The following is a 21,068-nucleotide window of genomic DNA, read 5'->3' as shown; positions in this document are numbered from 1 at the left end:
ATCCTTCAATCAACTTTTGGCATCCCCTTGCATGCTCACTTCTACTACTCAGAAAGTTTGACACTCATTCATGTTTGTTATCTCCAAAAGCTCGACTTGGCTATGATTTGTGTTGGATTTGTTGTTTCTCTTTCCCTTGTTTTTAGTTTGTCTTGAACACAATTTTGTAAGAGTTGTGGGGTATACTCTTTGGAAACCCTCACGAGATCACAACTCGTCCTCATCGGCGACCTTGGGGTTTAAATTTCTTGTTGCTTTTGCTAAAAGCAATTTTGGTTTTTCTTTTGTTCCTTGCATGTTTGAATAACTAATTCTTTCTCCCTTGTTCATTTTCCTTTGCTTTGCTCGAGGGCGAGCAAAGGCTTAACGTGGGGGAGTTTGATGAGTGACATTTATGTCACTCTTAGGGGTAGCATTTAGGTCTTTTTCCTCTTATTTTTCTTAGTTTTTTCCACCTCATTTATTCTCTTATGGCTTGTTTATGTATTGATGAAAAGTAATGCTTATTTGCGCTTATTTTGATAATCTTTATGCATTATTTTATCATCCCCATGCTCTCGTGAACTTTGGTACCTTCTGCAGGTTCCATGACGGTCCTATGCACGGTGGGAGGCCCCTTGGCCAAGTATGGAAGCCATGGACAAAGGCAAGAGGAGCAAAAGGGAAGGAGAGGAAGCAAGAAAAGGAAGTGCAAGAGGAGGTGTGGCCGAACCTCTGAAAGGTCCGGTCGAACCTAGGTGTGGTCAAACTTTTGAAAAGTTTGACCGAACCTCCTGGGTGCAGTAAAGGCAGTGTCAAACCAGTATTCAGCAATTTTGCAGGAGAGGTCGAACCTCAAAAGTTCGACCAAACAAGGATCAGGGAGGTTCGACCGAACCTACAAAGAGTTCGACCGAACCTACCCTTTGTCCGACCGAACCTACCCAGAGTTCGGTCGGACCTTTTTTCGATCTCAACCAATTTTGTACGGACTATTTAAGGTCCTTTTGAGATCGTTTTTCGGGGGGAGAGAAGAAAAACAGTAGATTAGTTTTCAGCAAAAAAGATACTCTCTCTTAGTTAGCAACTTCATTAAATTAGTTGATTTAGTTTTAGAAACTCTCTAATCTAATCATTGTAGAAGCAAATTTCAAGATTTATCTCAAGAATTTCAGCAATTATCCAACATTTTTTAAGCTTCAATAATAACTTCTTTCATTTGTCCTTCATTATTTTCTGATTTTATTTTTTTTGTTTTGTAAGCCACTTGATTTTCTCTCAATCTTGATATATTGTTGTTGCATGTTAGCTTTGTCCATAGATAATCACTTGTTTTTCCAAATCTTAGAATCGCTTATAATCCAAACTTGGAATTTGCATGTACTCACAATGAATTGTGAGTAGTCCTCTTGGCTAGGGGTTGGGTGAAACTCAACCTATTGGTGATTATGTGAGTTTGGGAGTGATTTTGATGATGGATTGCGACTAAACTTGATTATATGGGATTGCTTGTTAGTTCTTCATGATAGGAGTAATTAACCTAGATTATTTAACTTGATGGCATGAAATGTTTGGTTCGACATGGAAATGTGAGTTGAATGTTTCATTACCTATTGCAATATGATTATGTATCTTTTGTTGCTAAGTTAATGAGGGATCTAAGCTTAGTAATCTGAGTTGTTTTCATATCGTTTGATGTTGATCTTACATGTTGTCTTTGCTATTCCATTACCCTCATTCCTCCCTATTTGCCTAATTGTTATTGGTTGAGTGAATCCCATTCCCCTAGTGTTTTAATCCCTTGAATTCAACCTTTAGTTGTAGTTTGTTAGTTAATCACCACTTATACCTTGATTTCGATTTAGCTTGAGCATTAAGATTATTTAGCATTTGATTCCCGTTCTCCGTGGACCGAACCTTTGCTTGCCATTGTACTTGTTTGAGTGAGGTGTTTGTTATAAATGTGTTTGAATGAGCCTAAATTGTGCGACCGATTTAGCGCTCGTCAGCGGCTCCCTACTTTATTTGTCCCTAATCGTATTATGTCAATTCCCACTTCCTATGAGTGCCAAGTATATTCACAACATGCTTTTAACGTAGGTGCACTTCGAGCGACGCCTACGACAACAAAACAAAATAATATGTACATTTGTTTCCTAAAAATATAACAAAATGTGTACAAAAGGATCAGGGTGCTCTGCGACTGCTAGACGGTTGGTTTACATCCTGCAAAATCCCGAAACGAAGAATAATACATAAAATGTAATAAATTTATCGAAAAAGAAAAGAAATGAAACTTACCGCAATCATCCGATGATCACGGCATGACAAAGTCATGGGGGCTCTCAGATAAGAAGCTCGGAAAGCACGTATAGTCCTCACCATGGCTTTCACGGTCTCCCGCGGAACCTTTTCCAAGAATACAAAGACAGTTTGGAAATAAATGTATATGAAGCAAAAAATAGAAATATTTTAAGTACATATACAATATAAAAAAGGACATACCGACTCAACTGTCTCAGGAATGAACGGTATCCTCTCATGATATGTGACTTTTATGTCACTTTTAGGGGTGTTTATTGAATACTTTTTCGGCTTATTTCAATAATTAAGCTCATTTTATCCATTATTTTTATTATTTTGCTTATTCTCGTCTTTTATCTTTTTATTTGAGTATTTTGTAGTTTTTAGTTTAATTTAGATTAACTTAGTTTTATTAATTCCTAGTTTCTCTCTTTTTACTTATTTTTCTTTTAGTTTCTAGTTTGTTTTCTTTATTTTATGTTATTTCATTTAATTTTATTATTTATTTCGTTTTAGCATTTTGTTTTTCTTTTTTATCTTATTTTATTTTACTTTATTTATTTTATTTTATTTTATTTTATTTTACTTTATCTTTTGATAATCCCCTCGTGTTGTTTTTGGTTGTAGGTGTTTTCAGGTCCTTGGTCGATCGGATTCAAGGTCCGAGAATTGAGTAATCTACCACCCACCAATATCACACACCAATCCCCTGCTCCCTGCTTTCCCCCAACAACAGCCACCAGCACCCACCTATCACAGCCACAACTAAGCTCCCCTGCTCCACCTCTTCCACGCACACCATCCCACAGCCATCTCCAGCCACCAATCCGTCAATAACAACAACAGCAACTCAATCCACCTCACGCAACCACCTGCGAACCTCCACCATCAACCACCCATCAATTCGACTCCACCAGCCACCTCACCCTACTCGAACTACCTCAACTCAGTGCACTAAAACCACCTAAACCACCAACACCACCGCAACAACAAATTCCCCTGCTCCCTCACTTCACGCAACAACAACAACTACCCAAATCACCACCAACACCCCGTAACTCCAATCAACCACCACGCAGCCACCCAAACCACCTGAACCACCAATCACCCCCTGTAACAACAACCAGCCCTTCACCCACAATCAACCACTAATGTCAAACCCAATTACTCACCAATTAAGCCACGCAACTCACAGCAACCCAAACTCACAGAGCAGCCAATTCGCGGTCGCGCAGCCCTGTCAGAAAGCGCACAAATTGCAATCCAAAATTAGAGTTGAGGCAGTAGCTTTGCACGACCTATGCACGACTTCTTTGCGGGCACACAAATGTGGGTTAATCACGATCTTTTCACGTGATTTTAATGAAAATCGGACGGCCACGATTCCTTCGATTAATCCAAAGGCCGAGAATTTGGTGATGCTAGATGATGATAATGGTTATAAACAGTGATGATGATTGTTTGGATGATGGTTGATGATAGAAGGAGAGCAGCCAAGATCGAAAGGGAAGGAGGGTAGTCTGTTGTTTTTTGTTGGTTTGGACGGGTTTTGGGGGTTTTGGGGGTTTTGGGGTTTCTTTTTCCCATTTCATTTTCTTTTATTTTATTTTATTGTAGTTTTGTTTTCTTTTTTTTTTAGTTTAGTTATTTTAATTATTTTATTTAGTTTTATTTCTTCTTATTTTATTTTATTTCATTTTTATTTAACTTGTAGTATAAATACCCCTTTGGGGTTATGTTCTCACACTTTCAATCAACATTATTTTTACCTAGTATTAGATTAGTTTAGTCTCTTTTATTTTCTCTCTTAAGGTTAGATTAGGATTTTCTCTCTCTAGTTTAGGAGTAGTGTAAAGAGAGAAAGCTTGGATTTCCATGGAGTTTTGTAGAGGTTGAAGAGAAACTTTATGGAACTTCTTCTCATCTATTCAATGAGCATTTTTCTAACTTTCTCTCATCTTTATTTCTTTGCTTAATCCTTAGTTTTTGCTTTTTGTTTGTTAATTAGAGTAGAATAATGCAGAATCTTTCTAGCTAATCGATTCAGAATCTTTCTAGCTAATCGATTCTATGCTCTTAATTGTGCTTTCAATCAATTGTGCGAGAGTGAGTTGGTTGGGAGCCCTAAATTCTTCCATACCTTTGCTAGGGTAGTTGCACGAGAGTGAATTAGCTTAGTAAGGTAATTAACATGCTTAATTGTGCGAGAGTGAGTTAAATGTGTTGATGTTCCTAATCAAGGTCATTGTCATCTATTTGTATGATGTTTTTTTAATACATTGATTTGATTGGATTCCACTTTCCCTAGTTTTAGTTTTTTGTTCTTAGTCGTTTTTAGTTTAACATCTCTCTATCTCACTACCTTTCCTAGTAGTATAGTTGGCACAAATTAATACAATTAGTCCTTTTGGGTTCGACTCTTTACTTGCCACTAACTAGTTTAGTGTAAGTTTAGGTATTATAAATTTCTAATTTGGTTAGGGTTAGTAGTCCCAACGACCTACTTTTACCCGCGATCAAATTTTGGCGCCGTTGCCGGGGACTAAGGCGTTCATTAGTTTGTGTTGATTAGATTAGCTAGGTTCTTGTATAATATTTGATTTTTATTTGCTTTTATTTGTTCTTTGTATAAAAATGGCATGCTTATCTTTTCCTGAATTTGATGGTGAACTCTTCCATGCTTACTTTGAAATACTAGATGGTTTTCTTAGTTACCTTGGGTGTTCTCTTAGTGATGCTTGTGGTATAGCTTATTAGGGCATGAATGAGTATACTAGGGGAATGGTTGAGGACATGAATAATGGTAGATTTTGTCATTTGTCTATGCATGATGCTTGGGATTTCTTCACATGGCTTGCTAGGGATTCTTTAGATAGAGAATCTAATGTATCTTGTTTTGATTCTCAATGCCAAGATTCTTTTAATTTTTTCATGAATTCTCTTGATACTTGTTATGTGCCTTGTGATGGTCCAAGTATGCAAATTGAAACCTTTCCCCCTTATGCTCATTTTGATGAGGTTTGTGCTAATTTTGATGATGTGCAATTTGACTCTGATCATGAACATCAACCTAATAACATTGATGCCCAAAATCTCTCTCAAATGCAATATCTCACCCAACAACTTCAAGAGCTTCAAGAGGAACAAAAATTGAGAGAAGTTAGGCTTGCCCAAGTGATGAGTGCTATGTTTGATTTAGATGGATGTGAGGCACCTCACTTGGAGTATGAGAGTGTTTTTGAGGATGATAAGGGGCAAGGGTGTGAAGGTGAGGGGAGATTTTCTTATGATGAAAGGATTTTTGAGGATTTTGATCCTTTTCATTCCCTATTTGAGCTTGAATGCCATCCTTCCCCTTATTCACCCCCTTTGAGAGCTTCCCTTGGTGAGGATGTGAGTGATCCATCTTCATGTATGAATGAGGGATTTCATGAGGATGATAATGGTGAGTTTGAGAAATCAAGAGAGATTGAGAGTCCCTTGAGTGATGGTGGAAGAGTTGTGAATGAAGAAAATGTCGATTTTGAGGATTCCAACCCCCTTCCCCATCTTGATGAGTCCACCTTGCATGTTGGTGACCCTTTTATCCATGAGTCTTTGGACTCGTTTGAGGTTATGGGTTCATTAGCAATGCTTCATGGGAAAGGGATTAGTTTTAGAGAAACCTTTATCTTTTCATGCATGGTTTAGAGACTATAGGCTTTGAGGATCTTGAGGTTGTTGTTGTTCATCGTTGTGATAGAGAGGAAGATGAGGTTGTTTCTATTGGAGAGTTTTTGTTTGAGGGAGATGGGAGTCATGAGTGTTCTTTTGAGGATTCTATGATTAATTTTCATGCCCTCATTGGTAATGTGAGGCTTTGTGAGACCTTTGTTTCTCCTCCCCTTCCCCATGCCCTTTCTCAAGGAAATTTAACCACATCTCCTACTATCCCATATTCCTCCCTTCTTTTGTCAAAGAGCCTATTCAGGACCTTCTCTTGTTTTATGAGACTCTTCCTTTTAATCCCCCTATTAATGAGGAAATGGGTGATGTGCCACCCAAAAAGATTTATAGGAGGTTTTGCCATTTTATTCTTTTCCTTATTTTTCTTCTTCTTTCTCTTCTTATTTTCTTGATTTTTATTTTGATTTTTCTTCTTTCTTTTGGCACCTTCCTCCTCACTTACGTGCAATAATCTAGTTTCACGTTCTCCTCCCGTCATTTTCCTACTTGTTATCATATGAAATGTGTAGTAGTGCATCTGATAAGCTCTTGCGTTCGTTGCAATAGTATTTACTAGAACGGTCTCGCTTGGACGTCAAACAAGCCTTTCTTGGGAAGTAACCCGAGGTTTTTATTGCTTTCATTTTCTTTCCTTTTAAGATTAGATTTTCTCTCATGGAAATGTTTTTGTGCCTTTTGCTAGGTACATAACTTGATATACACTTATGCATTGGTTTGGATCAAGAATTAAGGAAGTTTAATGCCTATTTTTGCTAGCATAAGGAAATCGAGATTCAATTCAAGAGGAAATCGGCTTTGAAAGGTTAAATTGGTTCATTTGCGGGTAATTACACCCACCAATATCCGGTAATATCTTTCCTAGCTCTTTCTCTAATGGTTGGTGACTCGTTGGACTTGTGTTGGTTTGTTGGATTGATTTCTTTCTTTTCCCCTCCCAAGGATTATTTTATTTATATTTGAGTATATTGTCTCACTCATGTTTGGGGGGAGGGTATTCTATCATGTTTGGTGGGATGTTGATTCATTTATGCCATGCACTTGAGTATATGCATTTCCATGTCTTTTCTTTTATTTTGAAAATCCACAAAGATTTTTTTTTACTTTCAAAGTAAGTTTGGCAAAATGTGTTTTGTTTGTTCTTATTTTGGACATTTTATTTTGGGAATTGAATCCTTGAATGTTTTTCTTCCTAAGTGGTAAACGTATGCACGGTTTAAGAGTGTTATTTGTTGACTCTAGGATACTATATGCTAAGGTAGTCGGGTTAAGAACTTTTAGGGGTCCATGAAGCCTTAGTTCACGGGAATGTGGTAAGATGGAGTTGCTCTATATAGTGGATTTGAAACCCTTGGTTGGTATTTGTTTGGTTATAATCCCTTGTCAGCTTCATTTGTTCTAGCCTTCATCACCTTGTTGAGCGGCTATTTAGGATCCTTAACTATGCATCTTAATCCTTGTTTTGACCTCTAGCTCCCAAGATCGTGACCGAGCCACTCCAGGGGAGGAAAAGGGCACCTTTTCTCATTTTTCTTTATCTTCTTTTTATTTTGTTACAAATTTGGTTTTCTATTTTGCATCAACCTACTTATTAACCAATTTGAGCTTAATGTTTCCCGCTCTTGTTTAAACCGCGTTACAAACCTAATGGCCTATGTTTACCAACCCTTTTAGTTAGTGAAGCATTGGCATGTGAGGTTTGAGTTTTGAGAGTGTTGAAATTGAACAAGAAATTTTGTGAATTGGTTTAAGTAATGTATTAAAACTTGAGCTAGAAAAGAAATTGCAAAAAGTTTTAGAAGAAAGATGCAATTCAAGAAAATCAAATGAAGTTTCAAGAAAAATCCGTCCATAGTTGAAAAAAGGCAAGGAACCAAATAAGAGCTAAAAAAAATATTAGAAAAAGAAACAAAAAACACAAAAATATATATTAGTTTGGTTTCGTTTTCTTCCCTAGTTTAGGCATTGAGGACAATGCTTCGTTCAAGCTTAGGGGGGAGCGTTACTTCGGTTTTGGTATATATTGTGTTAGTGTTGAATAAGCTTGGGGGAGATAGCATTATTGCTATTTTTGTTTGATATTATCTGACTTTTGGAGTTTGTTTTTGAGAGTAGGCCATCTTTTGCTTCTCTTAGGAAATATCACCAAAATTTTCAAATTTTTACCCCGCCTTAACCCTTAGCCTTACGTTACAACCCAATAAAAGACCCTTAGACTATTGGGGTTGAATCAAAGAATGGTGGAGGGAGATAGACTTCAAACCTATGGAGAGAGTATGCATAGTTGAGATGTCGGGATTACCTTCTCAAAGTTTTTCATTTCTTTACCTTTTTTCCGGTTCCTTCGTGGAATCATGAGAAACTAGCTTAAGGGTTGATTTGAAGCTAGTGGATAGAACGCGACCCGATTGGTTGGGGCTAGGTGGATTGTGTCCCCATTAGTTCTCTATGCTTAGCATATGTTATGTTTCAATCAACCATTGACATCTTGGAACGTGCATACATTTGTCTATTTAGAAAGGTTTGCATTCATTGGTGCTTGTTCCTATCTCTCGTCCAAATATAAACTTTGTGTTTTCTTTCTCTTTTTATGTTTCTTTTTCTTTTCTTTTTATTTCCTTGCCTTGGTTTTTGTTTAAAGTTGTGGGTTAAAGTCTTAGGACACCCTCACGAGAGCACACTCGTCCTCTAGGGCGATCTAGGGGTTTAAAGGGCTTGTCTTTAGTTGCTAAAATTGACCGTGATTCCTACGAAAGTGAGTTAGTGTACATTATTGTCTCCTTTAGTGTCTTAGATTTGCTTGAATAAATCACTCTCCTTCTCCCGTGTTACATGTTAATTTGCTCGAGGACGAGCAAAAGGTTAGCTTGGGGGAGTTTGATAAGTGACTTTTATGTCACTTTTAGGGGTGTTTATTGAATACTTTTCCGGCTTATTTCAATAATTAAGATAATTTTATCCTTCATTATTATTATTTTGCTTATTCTCGTCTTTTATCTTTTTATTTGAGTATTTTGTAGTTTTTAGTTTAATTTAGATTAACTTAGTTTTATTAATTCCTAGTTTCTCTCTTTTTATTTATTTTTCTTTTAGTTTCTAGTTTGTTTTCTTTATTTTATGTTATTTGATTAAATTTTATTATTTATTTAGTTTTAGCATTTTATTTTGTTTTAGCATTTTATTTTACTTTGTTATCTTATTTTATTTTACTTTAATTATCTTATTTTATTTTATCTTTTTGATAATCCCCTCGTGTTGTTTTTGGTTGTAGGTGTTTTCGTATCCTTGGTCGATAAGGTTCAAGGTCCGAGAATTGAGTAATCTACCACCCACCAATATCACACACCAATCCCCTGCTCCCTACTTTCCCCCAACCACACCAACACCAACAGCAGCCTCCAGCACACACCTATCACAGCCGCAACTAAGCTCCCCTGCTCCACCTCTTCCACACACCAAGCAACCACCAGAGTAGCTTAGCTGCTCCCTCAATTAACCAAAACACCACGCACACCAGCCCACAGCCACCTCCAGCCACCAATCCGTCAATAACAACAACAGCAACTCAATCCACCTCACGCAATCACCTGCGAACCTCCACCAACAACCACCCATCAATTCGACTCCACCAGCCACCTCACCCTAATCGCACCACCTCAACTCAGCGCACCCAAACCACCTAAACCACCAACACCACTGCAACAACTAATTCCCCCGCTCCCTCACTTCAAACAACAACAACAACCACCCAAATCACCACCAACACCCCACAACTCCAATCAACAACCACGCAGCCACCCAAACCACCTGAACCACCAATCACCCCCCATAACAACCACAAGCCCTTCACCCACAATCGACCACTAATATCCAACCCAATTACTCACCAGTTAAGCCACGCAACTCAAAGCAACCCAAACTCACAGAGCAGCCAACTCGCGGCTGCCCTATCTGAAAGCGCGCAAATTGGAGTCCAAAATAAGAGTTGAGGCAGTAGCTATTACGCGACCTGTGCCCGACTTCTGTGCGGGCGTGCAAATGTGGGTCAATCAAGAGCTTTTCACGTGATTTTAATGAAAATTGGACGGCCACGATTCCTTCGATTAATCCAAAGGTCGAGAATTTGGTGATGCTAGATGAAGATAATGATGATGAGCGGTGATGATGGTTGTTTGGATGATGGTTGATGATAGAAGGAGAGCAGGCAAGATCGAAAGGGAAGGAGTTATTTTAATTGTTTTATTTATTTTTATTTATTTTTATTTTCTTTTTATTTTATTTTTATTTAACTTGTATTATAAATACCCCTTTGGGGTTATTTTCTCACAACTTTCAATCAACATTATTTTTACCTAGTATTAGGTTAGTTTAGTCTCTTTTATTTTCTCTCTTAGGGTTAGATTAGGATTTTTTCTCTCTTGTTTAGGAGTAGTGTAGAGAGAGAAAGCTTGGATTTCCATGGAGTTTTTGAGACGTTGAAGAAGCAACTTTGTGGAACTTCTTCACATCTATTCAATGAGCATTTTCTAACTTTCTCTCATCTTTTTTTCTTTGCTTAATCCTTAGTTTTTGCTTTTTGTTTGTTGATTTGAGTAGATTAATTAGTTTGTTTGTTTAATCTTGTTTTTATTCTTATTTTTCCTTTTTTCCATGTCTTTCTTCATTATGTTAGCTTAGGTTTTGTTCTAAGGAATTAGATGAAGGTTATATTAATAAATTTAATGATTGATTGTGATTAGTATGAAATTTTTTCTTGATTATTGTGTATGGGTGATGCTTATATGGATTAGAATATTTCTAGCTCGATTCTATGCTCTTAATTGTGCTTTCAATCAATTGTGCGAGAGTGAGTTGGTTGAGAGCCCTAAATTCTTCCATACCTTTGCTAGAGTAGTTGCACGAGAGTGAATTAGTTTAGTAGGATAATTAACATGCTTAATTGTGTGAGAGTGAGTTAAATGTGTTGATGTTCCTGATCAAGGTCATTTTCATCTATTTGTATGATGTTGTTTAATACATTGATGTGATTGGATTCCACTTTCCCTAGTTTTAGCTGTTTGTTCTTAGTCGTGTTTAGTTTGACCTCTCTCTATCTCACGATCTTTCCTAGTAGTTTAGTTGGCACAAATTAATACACTTATTCCTTTTGGGTTCGACCCTTTACTTGCCACTAACTAGTTTAGTGTATGTTTAGGTATTATAATTTTCTAATTTGGTTAGGGTTAGTAGTCCCAACGACCTACTTTTACCCGCGATCACCTCATCATCCTCCGCTGCTAGAAGGATCTCACGAATTACCGACTCGACATCATCGGTATACGTGATCTCCGCTGTAGGAGGCACCCAACTACCTAGCTCGACTAGCTAAAAAAATATATATAATAAATAAAAAAAGGGGGGTAAAATTTCCGAAAAATAAATAGAAACAAAAAAAAGGAAAGAAAGAAGAAAAAGAAAGAATTAAGATACTAACCGGAACAAAATCTGGGAAAGGAGTCAGCCTGGATGCAATGAAAGCCGGATAAGGAGCATCCGGTAGCACCAGCTGATCCGCTGGATAACAAAGGATCATTTGAGCTCGATCCTCAGTCGACAGCAAATCCGGACGTAACATCCGGATCGGAGGATCCACAGGAACTACAGGCTCCTCTGACGAATGCTGCCAGAGAACGCACTCTCCTAAAAACCAAGCGTCCCTCCACTGGAGAACCGGGAGTCCCGTGTAGAGAGCCCGGAACCGGTAACGAACAAACTCCAAGGACGGAGATCTATCTAATGCAATCACATAAAAATTATCAAAGTAAAATAATAATATGAAAAGAAAGATACACATGTGTTGTCAAAATACTCACCGACGCACGGGTCGCCGAAAGAATCCTCTGGCGAAAGTCGCCGGCTGAAGTAGCTCGCCTTTTCCTAATCGTAGCCAGTCGATGGTCGATAGGAAAGCAAGCAGCCCTGAGCACCCTGGGGGCTAGGAATGACAGGTACGAGTATCCCTAAGCCTAAACAAAGGAGAAACGGCTTAAAAAGAGACAAATGAATAATAAAAATTTTAAAGAAAGTTTAAAGTACGTACCTCATGGATAAGAACATGCCATGTAAGGGAGATCCGAGGAACCTCAGTAGCTGCCGCAGGATCCACTACCCGAGTCACTTTACCCATAGCTCTAAGCATACGGTCATACGGCACCTCCGCCTAGTTCAGGTTACTTACGTGCCCCAAGTCTATGAGGCAAGTAAGTAACCCGATAGGGAAACGCTCTCCCCAATCACTCAAGAGAGTGACGGAAAGAATGTGGGCAATGTATATCCGAGCCAGCTGCTCAGGTGTACACTTCCGGTCAACCTCATAACCGTCAACTCGTCGGCAAGAATCGAGTACAGACAAGTCTGAGGATATACGTGAAGGATCGCCGCCAAACGATCCCCCACGAGATCCCTCAGTCTCATGTCCTGCCCCATTACGGCCTCTATAACTACAGGATCACCTACAAAAGGAAAACCCGTAATCATAGAGAAGTCGTAAGGGTTGACCGTCATCTCTCCCCATGGAAATTGAAAAGTGTTGGTGGAATCCTACCAAAACTCCAGCAATCTGCGGAGGAAAGCTGACGAAGCAGACTTACTCGACAAATCTCGAAGAGCCGCTAGCGCTCGACCGATCCCTTAAAGCTCCACCATCTCCTTTACCTCATTGGGTAAGCTCTCAAAATGAGTCCGCAAGTCACCAGAGCCGTATAGACTCATGCTAAACTCACTCTAAAAAAAAGAGAAGAGAGAGATCCAAAATAATAAAAAAAAAACAGTTATTAAAAGAAACGAGGGAAAGTAAAAAAAAAAGAAAGAAGGAAGGCGTAAGAAACTTACGACGCCGCGCCACCCTCTAACCGAGACCTGATGGTCTGGATTCCACTTAAGGAGCCTAGGGTCCCAGTCGGTTAGCAGCGGGGCGTCGCTCTTGAACATCCTCACGAGGCCGGTTCACCCTCTTTCGAGGGCGAACTACCTCATTAGGACCGCCTAGAATCTCCTCAGCGTCGATAAATGGAGGCGAATCCATGCTATGATAAACGAGATTTCTCTATTAGTTCATTTTTTCCTAAAAAAATAATCTTGTTCTAGATCCATTTCAGCAGCGTAACGGCTGCTGATAGGACAAAACACAAAAATCGAATGCCACCCATACTTGGGGGCTACAATACTTGCAGTCAAACTCTGTAAATGGAGGCTTTTAACACCCACAAAAGCCATCCTATACATGTTTCAACCTAGCATTCAAGGGATTATGTTTCAAAATCTCAAATAATCAACTATTCCAAGACGAATAATAGTAACACAATTATCATCTATCAAACAATCTTGAAGTTTTAATATGGTAAAAACAAGCTAATTATACACTTCGCGCCATTCAAAATTTGCAAAATGTGAATTATGAAAGTAATACTAGTTCTAATCCTACAATCTACATCATAATCAACAAGTATAACCAAAATGAGCAAGAAAAGCAACACATTCAAGCAAAATTTGAACAAAAAGAGCAAGAACGAACTTAAACAAAGAAATGCTCATACAAGGTTCAATAATTAACCACTTTGTTACAAAACACTCCTTAAACATAGCATAACAACATGGAAAAAACAATTTCAAGAATAATGGACCGAATCAAAAATCCCCAAATTCAATATTTGAGGTTTTACGATTCAAAAAACGCTCAAATGCCGGCCAAGAATGAACAAATTTAAGCAAAAAACATACATTGGATTATGGCAAATGTGAATTAAGAGCGAGATTTTCTTCCTTTAGCTTCGAAAATCGCAAAAAAATGGTGCTCTTTAGAGTGAAAAATAGTTGAAAATGGAGGAAGGAAGGAGAGAGAGAGCGAAATTAAAAATCGCATTCTCGATTTTCTTTTTGCTGAACTGAGTGTCGTACGCAACTCCTGAAGTTGTGCACGACGTTGTTGCATAACTCAGAACAATGTGCGCGCCTGGCTTGCGCAACCCACTGAGTTGCGCGCGAATACTGGTCACTAAAATGACCGGTATTCGGATTTTGATCTGTTTGATCAATTTTTCAACGGTTTTTGCTCGTTATTAGATGAATAGCGCGCAAATTATCAAAATCCTTTTAATTGCTTTGCATTTGTAGTTTATTTTCTTCTTTGATGATTTTTTTGCATTATTTTGCATTCACACCGTGCTTTGTGCCTTCCCCAAGCATACGTTTTGAACATTTTTTGTAAGCATGCCTTAAGACATTCCGTGGTGGTGCTTTACGTAATAGCACCCATAGATAGGTTTGTCATTTTACTGTAGTGACGTTATAAATGTCCGGGTTTTCTTCTTTTTTCACGTCCGAAGCAAAAAGGAAGGCGTTTTGATGCAGCGTAAAAATGAAAATTGCGTAGTGTACAACGTAAAATTGTACGGCATAGGTGTTGCGTAAAATTTCACCTCAACCCAAGCTTTGCGAGATTTACCTCTCGGAACTAAAAGGTAGACTATTTACTGTAGGCGTTAACTAACGAGTCAACAGGCGCGCCGAACCTTCATCTTGTGACGCACCCATGTAGTCATGTGCCCCCAGTCCTAAGACATGTGTACTCATCTTGTGGAAAAAACTGCTAAGGGAGTTGCTGACTTGCTTCTCTCTCACTGGATTTTGATATATGCCTCCAGTCCTGAGACATGTATTTCTATCTTGTGGACATCTGATTCGAATAACGGACTCGGCTCGAATGCCGGACCCTTTCAGTTCGAATATCGAAAACCCTTTTTCATTCTTTTTACTTTGTTAAAGTTAGGCTAAAGTTTTAATGACATATCGAGGGACTTTAGACCAACGATGACATGATTGAGAGGAAATCATCCCCTTTTATTCTTTTTAAAACCGATCTCTTCTCATGACTTGACATCACCCAGAATACATTTACCGGTAAAAGTATTCTACAATTGCAAAGGATCAATCTAGATTCTTTAGCGCGTTAAGACTAGGGAAAAGTTTCTCTAGCCATAGAAGCTACTTGTTTCAAACACTTAGCAATACGAGGACTGTTTTGATATCCTTAAACATTATTGAAAGATTCTCTAACCCTAGAGAACTTCACAGAATGAGTCTTGGATTTTTCCTTGACTACTTTGATCATCGTCTATCCTAGACTCTATCAAAGTGGGGGCTAACTGTAGACATCTAATTTTGGTCTCCTGTCCCGACAGGAAATGCAATGATGATAAATAAAGCCATCTTCGTGTTTGATCAAAGTAAAGAATACTTATAGATAACTGGATAAGCCATAAAACACAAAATACTAGCCCGAATAAAGGAACAAGGCCAATACAAGGTCCAATTAACTAAACCCGATCATAATTAGGCTTAAGCCCGTGCTTAAAACCCAATAATTATGGATTTGGGAGCGTCTAGGTTAAAATTTAAGCTGCCGCAAAAATGTCGCGCGCATCTCACAAAGTCGCGCTCAGCTGTCGCGCACAACTTATTCAGTTACGCGCAGCACTACACGCAACTTCTGGAGATGCCCTCGCGAAAGATTCAGAATATCAAAATATTTGAAAATCGAATCTTACCATAGAGCTGCGCGCAAGACAAAGAACTGCGCGCATCATCCGCGCGCGACTTATTCACTTGCGCGTGACAGCCACGCGTAGCTCATTTAGTTGCGCGCGACACCTGCTGAGGAAGAATGCTCTTAACCATAAACCTAATAATTCCCTATAAATAAGACCCTAACCTGAGGCTTAAACACAGAAAATAACCTAAAACGCTGGCAGAATACTTGTGAACTTGTGCTCCCTAACCCTCTTGTCCTAAATACTCATCCCTTTGATACTTTGTTACTACGGTGGAGGTTCCCCAACAAGAAGGAATCCATAAGTGTTCAAAACGGAGATCTATCAAAGAAAAGTGGTAAATTCCCGAGCACTTAGTTAAATCACGTTTATTTTTTTGTTTAAAAGAACCTTAATTAATTGATTAGTGTTGTTTGATCACCTTTAATATAATTAATTAATCAATTCCACATAGCATATTTCGTTAAATAAAGAATAAAATAATTGTTGGTTGATCACTTAAGGCAAGGCGAATATTGTTTATTTTCTTGTTCTTTTCACGAACTTAATTAAATAAGAATAACGACCTTACGATGTAATTCCTACGTGAATTGATATGTGAAAATAAAATCAATTAACATAGTTTTAGGTACCACGTTGCATATATTGTTTGATGATGAAATTGTGCAAAAGGAAGAGCTAGTAGAGGCCGCACTAGGGCTAGGATCGCGATTCCCCTCTAAAGGGAACGTCATCTTAGTACCCTCACTCCCGAACTCATTTCTGGTTTATGTAGACCAATTTGGGCATGGGTAAACTTATGATTCATGCTAAATTTCCCTTGAACTCTACTTAGGGGAAAGGCATGAACGAGGTTTATGGGTTTTCCTAGAACTCATTGGCGAATCCTACTTGTTCCTTACAAAAAAGTGTGTATGATAGAATCATTTCTAATTCAAGGTCCCCCAAACAGTCAGGAATTCAAATCCTAATACACCCTAACAAATGTAAAGTCCTAGGCTTTTAAAGGGCCATGGGCATTTAAGGAGAGCACCCCTTACGATGGGATCACCCTCCTTATAATGTTCATGATAAAAAAGGGCAAGTCGTTCAAATTCTCAGGCAAGAAGAAGAAAGGCTTTAAGGGGAAGGGTAAGAAGAAGACCTTTTCACCTAAGTCGAAAGCCACCAAGGATAATAAGGAGAAGAAGGTAGCGTCTTTTAAATATGATTCTGAACGGTTAAATTTCAAGAAGAAATGACATTGGAAGAGAGATTGCCTCAAGTTCAAGGAAGATAAGAAGAACAGAACCTTTGCTTCTAGATCAGGTATTTTGTTATAGATTTAAACTTCACAAGCTCAACATCATGGGTATTAGATACCGGATGTGGCTCACACCTCTGTTCCAATTCTCATGGACTAAGGAACATTAGGAAGCTAGCGAAGGGAGAGGTTGAACTCAGGGTCGGCAATGGAGCAAGAATTGCAACCGTATTCGTAGGAACTCTCATTTTGTCTTGTGCTCTAGGCTTGTTTAGGAACTTGAAAATTTGGTTATGTTCCCAAAATTACCAAAAACATCATTTCAATTTCGGCATTGGACACCAATGGTTTCAAGTTTTGAGTAAAGGACAATGAATGTTTGTTTTACCTTGAAAATGTTTTATATGGTTTTGCACATTCTGAAAATGGTCTTTATTTTCTTTCTTTAGACAAACAAGTTTGTAATGTGAATAATACCGCCAAAAGAGCTAAGACCATGGAGTCAAATCAGATGTACTTGTGGCATTGTCGTCATGGCCATATTAACATCAAACACATCAAGAAATTTCTACAAAAAGGTGTTCTTGACTCTTTCGATTAAGAATCGTTTGAGAATTGGGAAGGATGTTTATTAGGCAAGATGATTAAACAACCATTCTCTAAGGCAGTAGAAAGGGCAGGAGACTCATTGGATCTAATACACACCGATGTATATGGACCAACGAGCTGCGCCACAAGGAACGAACATCGATATTTTATCACCTTCACAGACGACTATAGTAGATATGGCTATGTCTACCTCACGTCACATAAATATGAATTGTTTGAATAGTTCAAAGATTGGCTATGTCTACCTCACGTCACATAAATATGAATCGTTTGAAAAGTTTAAAGATTTTTAAAGCGAATTTAAGAATCAGTTTGGCAAGAAAATCAAAGCCCTTCGATCAGATCGAGGTGGTGAATACATGAGCCAAGAATTCGATGACCATTTGAAAGAAAAGGGTATACTTTCTGAATTGACACCTTCAGGAACTCCACAATTGAACGAAGTATTTGAAAAGAGAAATCAAACCTCGTTAGACATGATACGATCTAGAATGGGTCTCTGTGAGCATCTTATCTCTTTTTGGGGACATGCATTTCTAACTGCAGCACTAACACCGAACCGTACTCCATCAAAAGCTGTAGAAATGACTCTATACGAGTTGTGAACGAAAAAACCTCCTAGGTTGTCTATTCTAATGATATGGGGATGCAAAGCATATGTCAAGAAATTGATTTCAGACAAACATCATCCCAAATCTGACAAGGTTTACTTTATGGGCTACCTAAGAGAAATAAAAGGGTATTACATCTACAACATATCAGAGAACAAAGTTTGTGTTGCTCGCGATGGGGTCTTTTTGGAGAAGGAGCACCTTTCCAAAATGACAAGTGGGAGGAAAATTAAACTCGATGAATGTAATACCCCTAATATTTTAGTACTCTATCTATATATTTTATACAAAAATTTTAGTTCATTAGTTTTTACTTTCATTAAAATTTTCAAGTAATTTATTTTTCTACTTTCATTTTCAGGACGAAACATGATTTAAGGAGGGTAGATTGTAATACCCGAATATTTTATAATTTTATATTACATATTTTATAAAAAAAAATTATTTTTATTTAGTAAATAACTTTTCTAATTTAATATTTATTTATGCAGTTTGGAAAGGTTAAAACCCTATTTAATATCTATAAGGACTCTTGTTGCTTTAAGAGTATATAAAAATAAAATAAAAATTCTCTTCATTTTCCTTTTGGCTGTGCGTGAAACCAAACCACGATTTGATATTTTCTTCATAAAAATGAAATTCATTCTCATCATCATATCTAATAATGTTTTATGATGTGATCAATATCGATATTATGTTTGTAAAACTTAAAGCATGCATACGAGGGTCATACATTTGTCGCCCGACCTAGTCCTATTTTGTCTAGAGGTAATCCCACAAACTTTTTCATAGAGTTGATTTTCTTATACTTCGTGCTATTATGTGTAAGTTTACACAATTTGTTATTCATATGATCAATCATTGTATATATTGTTAATATGTCGTGATATATGATTTAATTATTGTATTACTGATTATATTAATTGTGTCGATTTTAGGGTTTTCAATGTTGTTGCTCTAGGGATTATTGTTTTATTGAGGTTTTAGGGTTACTCGTGATAATTATTATATTGGGTTGAGATTTGATTATATTTGGGTTATTAGTTTTATTTCCCTAAGAGTTGAAATGTTTATGAATCGAATTGTTATATAATTTGGGAACATGTGCCATTATTGAGATATATTTTTACTAGCTTGTGAATGGTTATTTGATCGAAGTATGAGATGAAACGGTTGAGTATTAAATTTTATTCTTTGTTTGAGGCTCGGCGTTATAGACTTTAGTCCTTGGCATGTTGGTAAGAGAATGATAATCATGAGTTAAAAATGAGGTACAATCTTTATTTTCCTTTTTTTTTTATATGGTCCCCTAATTTACCCGTATGTAGTCTGGTTCAAGGTGTTTTCTAGTTATTGAGATTATTCAAGTTTTTATACTTATTGTTTTGTTATTCAAATTACTTATGTCCAAGGCTAGATAAAAAAACAAAGAGCGTGGCATATTTATTGGTTAGATTAAATAATAGAGCAGAGTATCATATTAGTATTTTTAAGGTGGGATTTTATCATAATTAGTTATGTGGAGTGTCGTATTTAGTTTGATATTTTGGTGAATGTAGTTTCGAAATACATAGTCAGTGAGGTAATTATATTATTAAATATTATATTACTTCATTGTACATTTGATAAGTGGTGATTACTCAGATTTTTGCTGACGTGTGTGTTATTTTGTTGTGCTACTTGTGTTTGCGGTCATGTATTTTTCTTATGGTGGCCCTGCAACGATCTATTTTTGAATTTGTCCTTAATGGTGAAAAGTCAAGTTTGTAATTGGGTTGTAATTAGTGGGATTTTGTAAGCCTTAACACTTGACAGATTGTCGAGTGTGGTAGTAATACCTCCGATTTAGGAGTATGATTCCGCAATTTTGTTTAATGGTTGTTTATTTTTCCTTTAATCCTTATTTATTTTTGGTAAGTAAATCAGGGGTGTTACAATGAAGTTTCAGAGGATGAGCAAAAAAATCAGAATAATAGTCAAACTACTCAAACAACATCTGTTGACGCGGGTCAAAATGATCAAAATGTGCAAAGTAAAACCGACAATGTAAATGCTCGGTTCGTTACCCTACGTAGGTCTTAGAGGCCGAGATCGCAACCTGATAGATATCTTGGTATAGTATTAACCGAAAATCAAGACATCTTGATTATGGATGGAGATGAAATGGCAACCTACAAGCAAGCGATGGCAAGCACCGACACTGCTAAATAGCAAGAGCCCATGAGATTTGAAACGGATTACATACTTGAAAATCTAGTCAGGGACTTGGTAGACTTACCCAAAGGTTACACACCTATTGAATGTAAGTGGATTTTAAAGTTGAAAACCGACTGTAGACACCTACTTTTGGCCTCTTGTCCCTAAAGGAAATGCGATGATGTTACAAAAATCCGTTCTTCATGTTAGATCAAAGATGAAGTGTTTATGGACAATGAAATGCATTATGAAGTAAGTTAAAACTATTATTTAAGACCAAGTAATCTTAGAGCCTTGACCGATATTTAATTAGGCCTAAAACAAGCTCAAACATGTTTAAACTTGATTAGTAACGGACCCAAATGCGGTAAATGCAATGATTTGATCCAATGGATCTTACATTGTTAAAAACCGAGCCAAACAGATAAAAAATATCATATTTCTGTTCATGGCCTATTTAGATGGATAACCCATTCAAATATCTTTCCAACGGTATATTATAAGCCCAATTTTGAGTTAAAGCGAAGAAATTATGATCAAAACACTAAAACGGGACCTAAAACCGATACCCTTGCACTCCAACGGCCATATATTTTGATCCAAAATAGATTTTAACCTAACTCTAATAAAATTATAAATTATACATTCATATCTTTCCAATGATATCTCACACGCCTAAATCCGACTTCGCAATAAAAAGTTATGGCAATTTTGAAAACGCATTTTCGTATAAGGCAAACCGCATCCCAGCGCAAGGCTCGTGCGACTTATTGAGATGCGCACGTCACCTGTTTTTGGTGGTTTTGTCCCTCGGGA

The sequence above is a fragment of the Chenopodium quinoa genome, unplaced genomic scaffold, assembly GCF_001683475.1.
Source record: "Chenopodium quinoa cultivar QQ74 unplaced genomic scaffold, ASM168347v1, whole genome shotgun sequence".
Classification (NCBI taxonomy): Eukaryota; Viridiplantae; Streptophyta; class Magnoliopsida; order Caryophyllales; family Amaranthaceae; genus Chenopodium; species Chenopodium quinoa.
The sequence above is the reverse complement of the archived record's forward strand: the minus strand, read 5'-3'. Positions refer to the sequence as shown.